At 45.3% G+C, this 16,294-nt stretch overlaps 1 protein-coding gene and 1 pseudogene across 1 annotated transcript in view; one reads left to right on the top strand and one right to left on the bottom strand.

The window, feature by feature from the left end:
* FSTL4 (follistatin like 4) overlaps positions 1–16,294 on the top strand; it is a 400,034-nt gene that overhangs the window by 100,766 nt on the left and 282,974 nt on the right. The gene's annotated exons all lie outside the window — the stretch shown is intronic.
* Positions 1–16,294, bottom strand: part of LOC118616378 — a 32,269-nt pseudogene that overhangs the window by 14,472 nt on the left and 1,503 nt on the right.

The raw sequence follows: 16,294 nt of genomic DNA on the forward strand, positions 1-16,294 counted from the left end.
AAAATATTGTTAAGATTTTTGAAGAGAGAATAGGAGAGAGTAGGAAAGTATACAGGGAATGGTAGAGAGAAAACATTGGAAATAATAATAGCTAAGATTTTTCTAGAATTAAAGGAAGATATAAATTTTTAGGTTGAAAAAGTGCACCATGTTCCAAAGAGAATAAATACAAATTATATCACAGTGAACTACAGAACACCAAAGATAAAAAGCAACCAAAAAGAAAAAATAGATTAACTGCAACGAAACATTTACTGATTGCAGACTTAGTTTCAGCAACAGTGGAGGCCAGAAGGCAATCAAATAATATCTTCTAAATGATGAGGGAAAATAGTAAACTTAGAATTCTATTCAAGAGCGAGGGTAAAGATACTTTCTGACAAATTATTGAGATGTTATCAATCATAAACACTGTATGAAAGAATTACTGAAGGATATACTTTAGGAAGAAGGCAATTAAACCCTGAAGATAATGATGGGACACAAAAATCCGTGTTAGAAAGGCTAGTAGGCAAATATATGAGTGAATATAAGTAAGCAATGACTGTGGAAAAATAGCAATAATAAGATGACTAGTTTGGGGGTGTTTAAATATGAGATGGGAGGTGATAGCGATGGCCAGTACTAAAGCATTTTATGATTTTATGATTTTGTGTTATTTGAGAAGATAACAGACCTTAATAAACTTTAGATTTTAAGTCAAAATGCATACTAAAATTTTAAGGGTAACCTATAAAAGAAGATAAATAGAATATAACCTCTAACACAGAAGAGTGGAAAAGGGGAGGTGGATAAATAATACTCAACAAATTCAATAGAAGGCAGGAAAGTAGAAAAAAATGAAGCAAAGTAAAAACATAATAATATAGCTTATTGGTGAGACCTGAGAAAAACACTTTCATATCCTTTCTTCACTTGTTTATGGTACCATGTAGATTCTTTAAAAAAGCAAAACAGCCCTGACCAGTTTGGCTCAGCAGTTAGAGCATCAGACTGAGGACCGAAGGGTCACGGGTTTGATTCCCGGTCAAGGGCACATACCTGGGGAACATGTGAGAAGCAACCAATCAATGTGTCTATCTCACATCAATGTTTCTCTCTCCCTCTCTCTAAATCAAAGTGGGGGGAAAATATCCTTGGTTGAGGATTAACAAAAATAATAATAATTAAAAAATAAATAAAAAGCACAACAAAACAAGAACATGAATGAGGCAAAAAAGAATAGGAGGTGACTTGCCTAAAGGGTAGGAGGTGAATACACCTAAACCAGGGCAGGTAAATACAGCTTAAAAAGAGAAACAAATTTGACAAAGAAGAGGATGTCTTCTTGTGCCGAGACCTGGAATAAGATGCTGGTTCTTGGGAGTCAGGTTTAGCGTGGAAACGGGCATTTCCTGGCTGCAGGGACCCGCGGTGGGAGATGATGTCACTGATGCAGCAGTCAGGCTAAGACCCGCTTTCAGGGCAGAGGTAAGCCGGTGACCGGGCCTCTGTGCAAGGCATCTGTTCAGATGTCAGTGGTGAGTGGCTGCTTGTCCTTTGTCAACCCCTCAGGGAGGACTCGGGGTCATGCTGACAGAGTCAGGGAACCCGCTTGGACAACATGGGGCTGAGGAGACAGGGGTTATTTAGGGGTGACATATATTCATTGCCCAGACACAGTGTGCTCCAAAAGGGAAGTTTCTTCCAGATCCAACATTGATTCCTGAGCTGGTGATGTCATCTGAGAACATTTTAGGAGTTTCAGCCTGAGGTTCTCAGCAGGGCATGGACAACACCTGAGATGATGGAGCCTTCTGGGTGGGACCTCAAAAACACCCAAGGGTTCCTCACTTGGATAATGGAGGCCCTCTCTCCATGCTGCCTGAGGTAATCCACAGGGCAAGTCCTTTACATAAACAGTCACTGTATGACCACGTGGCTTAGGTTCTGCACCCCTCGCACCTGGCCCTTCCCAACCCTCAGTACAATGAGAGTTTCTGAACAGGAGCCAGGTTTCCGCAGTGGACGATGCTGGGTGGTTGTTCCCCAGAGGTGAGCTCAAAGTGGGTTCCCCTGAGGGCCCACCCATCCTTTCAGAAGGTCAGAGTTCGGTATTACTTTTAAGAGTCCTGGACGCTGCCGGGCCCGATCAGTAGCACCGTGTCAGAGAGGGTCCAAGAAAGGAAGGAATCGGTTTGCAGTGGCACCAGTTGTGCTTAATAAACACCTGTTACAGGCCCACTCCCTGTGCCCGGGCCTTCTGCCAATGAGGGCTTGGGGAGATGGCCTTTTGGGGGGGTCCTACGGCCAGAGTTTCAGGGTTCCCAGGCTCTGTGAATCTCTGACAAGCAGTCTCCAGAAGGAAGACCAGAGGAATGGGGTTAGGGGTCCAGAGCAGTGGGAGGGGTGAGGTACCCCACTTGGAGATGGGGAGCCCCCTGGGGCCTGTGGGATTAGGGTATAGAGGGGTCCTCTGGAGCCCACCATGTACATTCACAGCCTAGTGCTCACCCCCACTCCTCTAAGGAAGCTCTTGCTTCGATGTTTTCATTTTCCTCAAGAATGGAAATTGGCAATGGTTTGGGAATTTTTTCCTTCCAAATCTACCTTTTTAATAACGTTTCTCACCCAGAGATAACTATGCTCTCCACCCTACACATAGAAGTGCTCCATCATTGATCTGTGTTGGTTTCTTACTAAAAAGACAGCATCTCTTATTTAACCTGGTCTTTCTAAAAATCCTAAATAACACAAGAAATTGTATCAACAAAGTCAAAATTAGAAAACACTAGTTAAAAACTATACATATACCATATATATATATACATATATATGTAGGTTTTCTAGTTTAGCTTCCAGTCCTTTAAAACAGTTGTGTGGGAAGAGGTTTCTAGTTCCCTAACTATCTGCGTGTGAGGCACAGACCTCCCGCCTCAGACGGCCGACGTCCCCGCTGCAGCGTGAGAGCTGGACCAGACCAGGCTTCCGGGCCTCTTGCTCCGCACTGGGTCCTAGCGTAGGCAGTCCGAGGCCCAAGCAGCGGGGTCGGAGGCAGACCCCGGCCTCCCGGGATGTTCCTGAGATCAGAGAGGGTCTGAGGGGCAAGCCCTCCGCTGAGGCTCTGAGGAGGGCAGTGGGAGATGGCACGGGATGCAAACGGGGTCCTGCCACGTGTTTTAGTGCCCACAGAGGGGGAAGCAGCTCCTCCGTGGCTGCCTCTCCCTGTTGAGGGAGAACTTGCATCTCCCAGGCACTGCGCTAAGCTGCTTCTATCGCCAGCTCAGGGTATCTCGCCACGACCCGATAAGAATCTTACATTTAGTCGTGAAGGCCCAAGGCTCAGAAGCAGTCACTTACCTGAGGTCACAGAGGTAGGCCACCAGCAGAACAGTTCACTAAAACAGGGACCCTGTCATCATGTATCCAGGGCCCCCACGATGGATGCTTAACTTCACAGTAGCTCATGCTCCATCATCTGTAAGGAAAGATGGGGACAGCTCCAACTACAGGAGGGAGAGAACACCAGACAGGCAGCAGCATACACTGTGGGCATCTGCCCTTTGCCCTGTGTGACTGGCCTGAGTCGGCCACCCTGGGAGTGCAGGGTGCAGACAGATGTAAAGGCATCAGGTCCGTGTCAGGCCCCCCTGGGCTCACATGATAAGAGCCCACGTTGAGCTCACAAGGTGCCTTCACAAGGCGTCAGGGACATGCTTGGTGTCCACCTGCCCTGCACGGCCTCTGCCAGTTCCACGTGGCTTGTTGGTGGGTCGGGTGCCAGGGTCAAACCCACTCCCCCAGACACAGCCACTGTCAGGGCACTGTAAATGAGTGGGAATCCTGACACAGCTCGGCTCCGTCCTCAGGAGGTGGGTGTCAGGGCCTCCTGCAGGTGTCCGGGAGAAGTCCCAGACCCCTCCCTCTGGCTGCACAACTTCCAGCAAGTGTTCCTACCAGCGCCAGCGTGGTCCGAAACTCCTTCCCCTCCGCCCACCAGCCAGCCCCAGCTCTGGGATTTCCCAGCCCTGGCGTGGCTGTCCCTGTCCCTGTCCCTGCCCCTCTCCTGGCTGTGGCCTCAGTTCCTCACTGGGGCCGAGAACAGGCGGGGAGCTCCCAGCAGCATGCCAGTCCGCCGTGATGGTCACCGGGCAGTTTCTGCTTTCTTAGTGCAAGCCAGTGACTACTCTGGGTGCTGGGTTTTTCATAGGGAAATACTTTTTACTTCAGCTTATCTTCTCAAAAGCATTTTTGAACGTGGTTGATAATTGAGCTGGTTTTAAAGGAACTGAAGGACATAACGGGGAGGAATGCTTGTTGGCATGTTCTCCAGTCCCTTTCTCCGGTTCCTTAGCGAAGCCAACCTTTCTCTTCTTCCCACTCTCCCCCTCTCCCCCTTGGTCTCTCCGCCAGTCTCTTAGTCTCTCTGTGTCTGTATTCTCTCAAGGTCTGTCTTCCTTGCCGCCTCTCGGTCTCTTCTCTCCCTGTGCCCCTCCACATCCTCCCCTCTCTTTAGGTCTTGTACTCTATAGCCTCTCTTACTTGCTGTCTTGGTCAGTCTCTCTCCTAACTTTCTGCCCCTCACTCTGTCTTTGTCCCTCTTTGTCTCTCACTGTCTCTGTCTTTATATCTCGGTCACACACACACCCTCCGATTGCTTTTTCTTTCTCATCGTTGAGTCGTGTTTTCCCGATGGCTACAAGAAGATGATGTGCCCTGGCCGTTTTGGTTCAGCGGTTAGAGCGTCGGCCTGTGGTCCGGAGAGACCCGGGTTCGGTTCCCGCTAAGGGCATGTACCTCGGTTGCAGTTTGTCCCCGGCCCTGGTTGGGTTGTGCAGTTGGCAACCACTCGATGTGTCCCTTTTGCGTGATGTTTCTCTCTCTCTCTCTCTCCCTCCCACTCCATCTGAACAAAATATCAAAAAAAAAAGAAGAAGATGATGTGTTTGTGAACATGAGCTGCTCCTGCTGGCAGGTGCGTCCTGCTGCCTGGGGAGCCTGTCCATTCACCAACGGGAAGACAGTCACAGTCTGGGATGGAGAAAAGAGTGGTTTGCCACTTGTAGGAGAGTTTGCCTCCTGTGCTCCCTCAGACGACCAAGGTTCAGGACCAACTTGTGCCCATGTACAGCAGACCTCAGCCATTCAGCCTTCCTCGCCCACAGTGTCCTGACAGTGGGAGCTGCTGAGTTTCCCAGGGACTGTGTGCCGGACCCTGAGCCTTGTCAGCAAGCCTGCGGCAGAGCACGTGTCTGCCTGCAAACCCATGCAACACGAGTTTGCGCTGCCCTGACTGCTTCATTTGCATATTTGCTGGGAATGTGCTGATTATAAATCATTTATCTCTTCTAAAGTGGGTTTAAAGGACCTCTGCAAAGCAGCAAGACTTGGCGATTTCTAGTTTGAGTTGCTGCAACACTGAAATTAAATTAGATTTCACTTTCAATGTTCCCAAAGTCAGTCATTGCAAACACAGCTGGCCACCCTCCCAATTAGTCAGAAGTGGCAAGGTTTGCCCGCATGGGAGTCAGCATCATTGCCTGGCCATGAAGGGCTCCCTCCTGCTCCCTCTCTGAGTCTCCAGGCAGACACTTCTTTAGCATCTGCTCCCGAGAGCCAGCTGTGAGCGTGCACTCGGCCTCCTTACTTGCCCCAAAGCACATGCCAAGTAAGAGAACCCGTGTTGTACGCAGGGCTGCTGCAGTGTCCTGTCTGCGTCCGTGGAGACAAGTTCGCGGTGCTCTACAATGTCTTATACATATTTTTTCTGGGTAGAGAAATGGCACTATCCGGGGCAGTCACATTTCATTTCTAAACCAAAATTCACAGCTACTATCAAGGGTAATATAAATGTATTGAAATCCTTGACAAAGAGATAAAAACAATAGAGGAGCCCGGAAAATTCTTTGGGTGAAGTTACCCTGCAAATCATCCCTAAATGAGATTTAGCCTGAATTGCAAAGCATCTTTCCTACAGCAATAAGAGTTGTTACTTAATAAATACAAGCTGTTTACATTCAGATAGCTCTAGCTGTCACATTCACGATCTCGATGTATCCTTATGACGAGCTGGCAGAGCAGGAAGGGAGCCATCCCCACCTCACAGAGGGCCTCACGCTGACATCATTTGGGGCTGGATTTGAAGTGTCCTGGATGCTGGCACCAGGTTCTTGTCTCTGCGTTGTTACTTAGGACACAGAGACAATGTTACTAAGCGTGTCCAGAAAGAGCCACAGAGTCGAATCCAGGTCCCTCTGCCTGTCCTCTTGCTGCAGGGTGCCCTCCCAGATGCGGCGGACAGCGTCAGGGTTACACTCCCCCGTTCTCCTTGCGTTAGGCTGCTGTCCGAGGAGCAGAACTTTCCCTCTTGAGGGTGGGTCGATTCTGTATCACTCCCTTCATGTAGGGACTGTGTCTGACTTGTCACCCTTACAAACCCAGACAGTGACAGAGCCTGGCCTGTAGTGGGCATTCATAAGCCCTTGTTGAGTGAATGAACAAAGAAAATGTTCTTTCGAGCTGAGTGGCTAAGTACCTGTGATGAGTCCTTCCATAGCAACTCTTGGAAGTTCATGAGTAGTTAGGATCAGAAAGAAAACCTAGGCCATGGCTGGGTGGCTCAGTTGGTTGGAGCATCATCCCCTACACAGAAGGTTGTGGGTTTGATTCCTAGTCAGGGCACATACCTAGGTTGCGGGTTCAATCCCCAGTTGGTTTGCCTATAGGAAGCGACTGATCGACATGTCTCTCTCACATCGATGTTTCTCTCTCCCTTTCTCTTTCTCTAAAATCAATAAAAATATATCCTCAAGCAAGGATTAAAAACAAGCCCTGGCCAACGTGGCTCACTGGTTAGAATGTTGGCCCTCAGACCAAAGGGTTGCGGGTTCGATCTCTGGCCCCAGTTGGGGGTGTGCAGGAGGCAACCAATCAATGTGTCTCTCTCACATTGATGTTTCCCTCTTTCCCTCCCTCCCTCCCTCTTCTCTCTCTCTGCCCCCCTCTCTTCCACTCTATCTAAAAATCAATGGAAAAATATCAGGTGAGGATTAAAAACAAGGCAGAAAATAAAGAAAACCTATAACCCAAACCCCAAGCAGGAGTCAAACAGCTCAAGGCCAGAGAGACAGGCCCCATGCTTGCTGCTTGTGGAGTTACCAGACATGCCTGCTCTCAGTGTCCTCAGCAAGCGCTGTGGTCCCCAGCACTGGCAGGCTGGCTCATTGAGCCTATTAGGCTGAGAGCCACTGTCCCCTCCAGCCTGGACTTCGGAGGTGTCTGGGATTGCCAGGACCGCGTCTGTGTCACGGGCTGGCTCATCTTCCCCTCCCCCCAGGTCTCAAATGTGATGTGGGTGGCCTGCTGCGTGGTCAGGGGCTGCGCTTTTCTTGACTAGGTAAGGCCTTTGGGAGAGAAATCTCATTTAGTGTATGTGCTGCTGAAGAGCACCGGAAGTAAAAATCCAGTTTTTCTTCTCAGGGAAACAGGGCTCATCCTCTGGTGAAGCATTTCTTCAGGGTCATGTGGAAGGTCATTTGAGAGCAAAGGCTTAAGGATGAGATGTGAGAGTCTAAGAGAGGCATCCCTGGAGAGAACAGAAAAGACTGTGTGGGACAGAGGGACCCTGGCCCCCAGCTCTCACACACTCAGGGCCCCATCACCAGCTATCCAAGAGCTGCGGCCACCGTTGGACATGGGCTTAACCTTGACCCAAGCCGGCATCACCAGGGCAAGGGGTCAGGTCAAATCAGAGAATGCCTCCAGTAGTGAAACTTGGTGAATCTGAAAGCTCTTTGCTGTTCCAGCCCTCCCTTGTAGCAGTGCTTTCGCCCCGGGTGCAGCAAGATCACTGTGTGAGCACTTTGGTGGCATTTAGCTCTTCAGTCTCAATGCGAAACTCAAATAGTATGATGGCAAATATGTGCAGGGGGGAGGGGTGGCCAATGTAGGTTTATAGTTGTTCATACGGAAAATAATACAATAATTAATAAATAGTAATATAAGAGTACCCTTTTGTATAATCGAAACTGTAAACGTACTTTTGCCCCACGTGTATTTACATAGGACTTACTCTGCACCAGTTCAGATCAGAGGACAATGGGGTCAATATTAAAATCCCCATTTTACAGATGAGGAAACTGAGGCTTACAGAGGTGAGGTAATTTGCCCTAGATCATGGGGCCAGTAGATGGCAGAGCTTAGATTCAAACCCAGGCGTCAAGCGCCTGCACCTGCGCCCCACTCTGCTTGCTCCGTGCTGGCGTGGGCATGACCCGCCGAGTCAGCATCTCACCAGGCCCACGGCAGCCTTTCTCTCCTGCTTCATGTGCCAAGTGCTCTCGTAAACATTGTCTCATTTGATCCTCATGGAGAAGGAGAGAAGACTGCCACCTTCTTTGTTTAAACAATTTTTGAGTATTGTGTGCAATTTATTTTGTTTAAGGAGATGAAAGGTATATCAGCTGCACCAGTATGCATTCCCAAAGACCACAGAAAGAACTCATGGCATTAATATAGTATTTCTTTTTTTTTTTTCCAGGCATCTGAGTCTGTTTATTTTTTTGGAAATGGTGTGTTAAATTTAGTAACAAAAGGGTCACTTGGTGGCCGCATCCTCTCCTTGTCATTCCTACCCTCCACCCCTCAAATCCTCAATGTTGGTTTTACAAAGGAGTCAAAAGCAGCCCTTGGGGACCCTTATCCCCCAAACATGGGTTAAGATTCAAAAAGAGATACAAAATTCAGCACCGCTTTCATTTAAAAAATATGTGGAGAAACTTTTAGGTAATAAAAAAAGGAAAAAAAAAAACCTCTAAAATATTCCCATAGCTGCCTCCGGAGTAGATTTTAATCCTTTCACATAGAGAGATGCCTTCATGTCTGCAGGAGGCCATTTGGACTAAAGCCAAACTGAGTCCATTACTCATAGTCTCTCCAGCTCTTCTTGCGGCTTTTCTGAGATATTCAGGAGATTCCGAGTGGCTCCTGGGCCTGTGACTATGTTGATGACCTGGGAACTTGGAGCGGGATCTAGTCCATCTGTCTAGGGACCTGCTGCAGCGACATCTTGGGCCCTTGCTCTGACGCCTTTCTTGGTGCGGGGAGGGCTCCTCCTGTTGGGAAACCAGCCCCTACTTCTCCTGAGCGCAGTGTGGGAGAGCATCGGGGCCTGTCCCCGTCTCCTAGCTTCTCCGGCGGTGATCAGGTGTTGGTATTCTCTCCCACTTCTCACCCTCCTCTTCCTCTTCACTGGATTCCTCGTCATCCATGTCCTCTTCTCGAGTGCTAACCCAAGGCTCCAACTGCTCAGCTTCCTCCAGCACGTAGCATTTCTGTAGCCAGGGCAGAATGATATCAGACTCTCTCACTGTGCAGTTATTCATCAGCGGACTCAGCTACGAGCATCCGTTCAGACTCCCCGTTTCAGTCTGGCTCTCAGGCTCTCTGCAGTCATTGTACAGAGGCTCCGTGTACTTGCGACAATCAATGGCAGTGCCCGGCAGCCACGTGTAAAGTGCTCCCAACAGGCGGATATGCTTGAAGCCTTCATTTTTGACACACACAACAATGATATCCTTCTCCAGTTGGACATGAAGCATCTTCAAGGTCAAGCAGAGAAAGGGAGTGGTTTTATGTTGCCACCATAGATGCCACCCACACACCTGAACTCCATGGCTTTATCGGCGACAGGGTCAGCCGTGAGTCCAAAGCACGCCTCTTTCCAGTACGTGGACTCATAGATTCACGTCCAGATGTCTTGTGCACGGGATATCGAGGGTTGGTGCCGGGGATGCCGTGTGCTTCTGTACACTGTGGTCTGCCATTTTAGAAAGCCGTCAGCTCTGTTTCTGTTGGGTCCTTTAGCGTGTCATGTCCAGGTTAAAAAAAATTAAAAACCCAGTGAGAAAAGGAGAAATGTGGAGGAAGTCTCATTCCAATAGCTCGGATGACCATCTTGAAATCAGAAAAGCTGGTATTCTTCCCTCTGGTGAAACCAACCCTTGAGAAGCCGGTGGGTGAGAGCATGGTAGCCAGAGGTTACCGAGGTCAGCCGTTTCTCCTTACCCCACCTCCAAACGAGGGCCGTGGTCACGAGAACGGTGACTGGAGCGTGTGACAAGCTATTAGGACTTTTATCTGGAGGTCTCAGGGGAGGATCTCAATAGAATATTCATCAGCTTTCCAGGTGTGTCTCCTCAGGATTGTGTCTCCACTGATTGGTCGGTGCCAGGGCAGGGGGTCATTAGTCGTCCTGCTGGTCCTGATGTCGGCCCGGCCTGGAGCTGAGACACCGCTGAGGCCTAGATGTTGTCTCTAATTGGACCAGAACTCTGTCTCTGTGGTCCACAGACCCAAGGCTTTGTTCCCAAGATTATTTGTTGCAGGAGTATTTAATTTTATTTTATTTTTATTATTTTTAACTTCATAGTTTTTATTTTCCTTACTTGTTTTTTTTTTTAATTTTTTATTTTTTTGTTACAGATATTTCACCTTTTTTTTTTTTTTTTTTTTTTTATCCTCACCCAAGGATATCTTTCCATTTTTTGTACAGATAGAGTGGGAGGGAGAGAGAGGAAGGGAGAGAGAGAGAGAAACATCGACGTGAAGGGACACATCGAGTGGCTGCCACCCGCACGACCAACCAGGGCCGGGGACAAACTGCAACCGAAGTACATGCCCTTAACGGGAACCGAACCCGGGTCTCTCCGGACCACAGGCCTACGCTTTAACCGCTGAGCCAAACTGGCCTGGGCAATATTTCACCTTTTTTACCCCATTGGCACCCCCTCCCCACCCCAACCCGGCCCCATCCCGGGATTAATTGTCCATGTCCATTGGTCATGCATACATGCATATAAGTTCTGTGGTTTATCTCTTCCCACCCCCCCACCCCCTCTTCTGAGGGATGTCAGTCTGTGCCCCAATTCCATGTTTCTGGGTGTACCGTATTCCTCAGACTGTTATGTTCATTATATTCCGTATATAAGTGAGATCATGTGGTATTTGTCTTTTTCTGCTTGGCTTATTTCACTTAGGATAATACTTTCCAGGTCCCTCCATGTCGTCTCAAAGGATAAGAGATCTTTCTTTCTTACAGCTGCGTAGTACTCCATTGTGTATATGTACCACTGCTTTTTTATCCATTCATCTACTGATGGACACTTGGGCTGTTTCCAGATGTTAGCTATTGTAAATAGTGCTGCTATGAACATGGGGGTACATATATTCTTCCTGATTGGTGTTTCAGGCTTCTTAGGGTATATTCCTAGAAGTGGGATCACTGGGTCAAATGGAAGTTCAATTTTTAATTTTTTGAGGTAACACCATATTGTTTTCCATAGTGGCTGCACCAGTCTGCATTCCCACCAGCAGTGTATTAGAGTCCCCTTTTCTCCACACCCTCGCCAACACTTGTTGTTTGATGATTTGTTGATGGCGGCCATTCTGACAGGTGTGAGGTGATACCTCATTGTTGTTTTAATTTGCATCTCTCTGATGATTAGTGATGTTGAGCATTTCTTCATATGTCTCTTGGCCATTTGTATGTCCTGTTTGGAGAGGTGTCTATTCAGCTCCTCTGCCCATTTTTTTAATTGGGTTCTTTGTCTTCCTTTTGTTGAGTTGTATGAGCACTCTATATATATTGGAAATTAACCCCTTATCTGATACATCATTGGCAATGATGTTCTCCCATACAGTGGGTTACCTTTCCATTTTGATGATTGTTTCTTTTGCTGTGCAGAAGCCTTTTAGTTTGAGGTAGTCCCATGTGTTCATTTTTTCCTTTGTTGCTGTTGCCTTAGGTGATGTATCAGTGAAAATTCTGCTCCGTATGATGTCCAAAACTTTGTTGCCTACATTTTCTTCTAGAATTTTTATGGATTCACGGGTCACATTTAAGTCTTTTATCCATTTCGAGTTTATTTTTGTGTATGGTGTAAGTTGATGGTCTAGTTTCATTTTTTTGCATGTAGCTGTCCAATTTTCCCAAAACCATTTATTAAAGAGGCTGTCTTTACTCCACTGTATGCTCTTGCCATCTTGTCAAATATTAATTGAGCGTATTGCCTTGGGTCCATTTCTGGGTTTTCAGTTCTGTTCCACTGGTCTATATGCCTGTTCTTGTGCCAGTACCAGGCTGTTTTGGTTACAGTCGCTTTGTAGTATAACCTGACATCTGGTATTGTGATCCCACCTACTTTGTCCTTCTTTTTCAAGATTGCTGTGGCTATTCGAGGTCTTTTTTGGTTCCATATGAACTTTTGAAGTATTTGTTCTAGTGCTATGAAATATGTCATTGGTATTTTGATGGGGATTGCATTGAATCTATAGATTGCTTTGGGTAGTATGGACATTTTAATGAGGTTAATTCTTCCAATCCATGAACAGGGTATGTGCTTCCACTTTTTTATATCTTCCTCTATTTCTTTTTTCAATGACCTGTAGTTTTCTGCAAATAGGTCCTTTACTTCTTTGGTTAAGTTTATTCCTAGGTATCTTAATTTTTTTGGCGCGATGGTAAATGGGATTGTTTTTTCAGTTTCTCTTTCTGTGAGTTCATCATTGGTGTACAAGAATGCCGTCGATTTCTTGACGTTAATTTTGTATCCTGCTACTTTGCCAAATTCATTTATTAAGTCTAGTAGATTTTTGATGGAGTCTTTATGGTTTTCTATGTATAATATCATGTCATCTGCACATAATGACAGTTTCACTTCCTCCTTTCTAATTTGGATCCCTTTTATTTTTTCTTCATGTCTGATTGCTGTGGCTAAGACTTCCAGTACAATGTTAAACAAGAGTGGCAAAAGTGGACATCCCTGTCTTGTTCCTGTTCTTAATGGAAATGTTTTTAGTTTCTATCTATTGAGTATGATGTTGGCTGTAGGTTTTTTTGTTTTTTTTATCCTCATCCGAGGACATTTTTCCATTTTTTGTACAGACAGAGTGGGAGGGAGAGAGAGGAAGAGAGAGAGAGGGAAACATCGATGTGAAAGGGACACATCGAGTGGCTGCCACCCGCACGACCAACCAGGGCCAGGCACAAACTGCAATCGAGGTACATGCCCTTAGCGGGAACCGAACCCGGGTCTCTCCGGACCGCAGGCGGACGCTCTAACCGCTGAGCCAAACTGGCCAGGGCTGGCTGTAAGTCTCTTATATATGGCCTTTATTATGAGATATGATCCCTCTATTCCCACATTGCTGAGCGTTTTTATCAGAAATGGATGCTGGATTTTGTCTAATGCTTTTTCAGCATCTATTGATATGATCATGTGGTTTTTATTCTTCATTTTGTTTATGTGGTGTATCACATTTATTGATTTGCGAATATTGTACCAGCCTTGCATCCCTGGAATGAATCCCACTTGGTCATGGTGAATAATTTTTTTTGATGTATTGCTGGATCCGATTTGCTAATATTTTGTTCAGGATTTTGGCGTCTATGTTCATCAGGGATATTGGCCTGTAGTTTTCTTTCTTCGTAGTGTCTTTTTCTGGTTTTGGAATTAGAATTGTGCTGGCCTCATAGAACGTGTTTGGAAGTCTTCCTTCTTCTTGAATTTTTTGAAATAGTTTGAGGAGAATGGGTATTAGTTCTTTTTTGAATGTTCGGTAAAACTCCCCCATGAAGCCATCTGGGCCTGGGCTTTTGTTTGCTGGGAGAGTCTTGATTACCTCTTCAATTTCCTTAGTTGTTATTGGTCTGTTCAAGTTTTCTATCTCTTCCAGGTCCAGTTTTGGGAGACTGTGTGTTTCTAGAAATTTGTCCATTTTGCTTAGATTGTCGAATTTGTTGCCATATAGTTGTTCATAGTAGTTGTTAATGATCTTTTGTATTTCCATGGTGTTGGTTGTTACTTCTCCTCTTTCATTTCTGATTTTGTGTATTTGGGTTCTCTCTCTTTGTTTCTTGGTGAGTCTAGCTAAGGGTCCATCAATCTTGTTTAGCTTTTCGAAAAACCAGCTCTATGTTTCATTGATCCTTTGAATTGTTTTTTTGGTCTCTATGTCATTTATATCTGCTCTGATCTTTACTATTTCCTTCCTTCTACTTGCTCTGGGGTTTTCTTTTTGTTTGCTTTCTAATTCTTTAAGTTGTGAGGTTAGACAGTCAATTAGAAATTTTTCTTGTTTTTTGAGGTAGGCCTGTAGTACTATGAACTTCCCTCTCAGAACTACTTTCGCTGCATCCCATAGATTTTGTGTTGTTGTGTGTTCATTTTCATTGGTTTCCTGGAAGTTTTTAATTTCTTCCTTGATCTCCTCGGTGACCCACTCATTGTTTAATAACATGCTATTTAGCCTCCATGTGTTGAAATGTCTTTGCAGGTTCTTGTTGCAATTGATTTCTAGTTTCATGCCATTGTGATCCGAGAAGATGCTTGATATGATTTCAATCTTCTTGAACTTGTAGAGATTTAGTTTGTGTCCTATCATGTGGTCTATCTTTGAGAATGTCCTATGTGCACTTGAGAAGAATGTGTATTCTGTAGTTTTGGGGTGTAATTCTCTGTAGATATCTATTAAATCCATTTGGTCTCGTGCTTCATTTAGAGTCTCTGTTTCCTTGCTAATTTTTTGCCTAGAGGATCTATCCAGTGGTGTTGAAGTCCCCTGCTATAATTGTATTGTTGTCGATTTCTCCTTGGAAGTCCTCCAGAAGATTTTTAATATATTTTGGTGCTCCTATATTGGGTGCATATATGTTTATCAAGGTTATATCTTCCCGTTGGATAGATTCTTTCAATATTATGTAGTGGCCTTCTTTGTCTCTAGTTATGGTCTTCATTTTGAAATCTATTTTATCAGATATGAGAATTGCTACCCCAGCTTTTTTTTCCTTTCCATTTGCTTGGAAAATTTTTTTCCATCCCTTCACTTTCAACCTATGTGAGTCTTTTGTTGTGAGGTGGGTCTCTTGTAAACAACATATAGATGAGTCATGCTTTCTTATCCAATCAGCTACTCTGTGTCTTTTTATGGGAGCATTTAATCCATTTACATTTAAGGTGATTATTGATATGTACTTATTTGTTGCCATTTTTGTTTAGTGTGGTTCTATTTTTCTTCCCATTTCTGCTGCTAATTACAGCAGTCCTTTTAACATTTCTTCCAGTGCTGGTTTGGTGCTAATGTATTCCCTTAGCCTTTTTTTTTTTTTTTTGTCTGGGAAGCTCTTTATTTGACCTTCTATTTTGAATGATAGCCTTGCTGGGTAGAGTAGTCTTGGATTCAGATTCTTGTTTTTCATGACTTTGATTACTTCATGCCATTCCCTTCTGGCCTGTAGTGTTTCTTGTGAGAAGTCAGCTGAGAGCCTTATGGGGTTTCCTCTGTAGGTAACCTGTTGCTTATCTCTTGCTGCTTTTAGGATTCTCTCTTTGTCTTTAATTTGTGGCATTTTAATTACTATGTGTCTTGGTGTGGGCCTGTTTGGGTTCTTCTTACTTGGGACTCTCTGTGCTTCTTGAACTTGAATGCCTTCTTCCTTCACCAAATTAGGGAAGTTTTCTCTCACTATTTTTTTGAATATATTCTCTCTCCCTTGCTCATTTTCTTCTTCTTCGGAGACTCCTATGATGCGAATATTATTACGTTTCCAGTTGTCCCACAGTTCTCTTAAGCTGTCTTCCTGTTTTTTAATAGTTTTTTCCTTTGGTTTTTCTGATTGGTTGATTTTTTCTACCCTGTCTTCTAATTCACTGATCTGGTCCTCAGCTTCCTCTACTCTGCTTTTTAAACCTTCCAATGTATTTTTTCATTTCTGATATGTCATTTTTTATCTCTTCTTGATGGTTTTTAATTTCCAATTGGCTTATTTTCAGTGTCTCTGTGTCCTTACTCATGCTGTTCAGCTTCCTCAAGATTATGGCTCTGAATTCTAGCTCTGTTAACATGCCTAATTGCTCACATTGATCTCATCTTCGGTGGAGGTCTCTTGCTCTTTCATTTGGCTTCTGTTTCTGTGTTTCACCATTTTGGCTATCACTGTGGGCTTTGGAGCCTGACAAATTTTCCCTGTGGGTGTTGGTGTTCTGCTGTTTGTGGCTCCCTCTCCTGTGTTTAGATGAGTGAGGGAGGACCCACGTTAAACACCACTGTCAGGTCTTACTTTCCTGGTTAAAGTTGCTAGCCCAAGAAAGGTACTGTTATCCTCTAGCTTTTTGCCTGGAGACTAGCAGTTGAGGTTACTTGATGAGTTTTGGGTTGTCAATTGATTGAAAAACTCCCTCAGGTGCTCAGCACAAGGGGATTTCAGGAGGCTGGGGCAGATTCTGGTTGTTAATGAGCTTCAATTAGCACTTCAAAG

The sequence above is a fragment of the Molossus molossus genome, unplaced genomic scaffold (assembly GCF_014108415.1).
Source record: "Molossus molossus isolate mMolMol1 unplaced genomic scaffold, mMolMol1.p scaffold_m16_p_4, whole genome shotgun sequence".
In the NCBI taxonomy this organism is placed as follows: domain Eukaryota; kingdom Metazoa; phylum Chordata; class Mammalia; order Chiroptera; family Molossidae; genus Molossus; species Molossus molossus.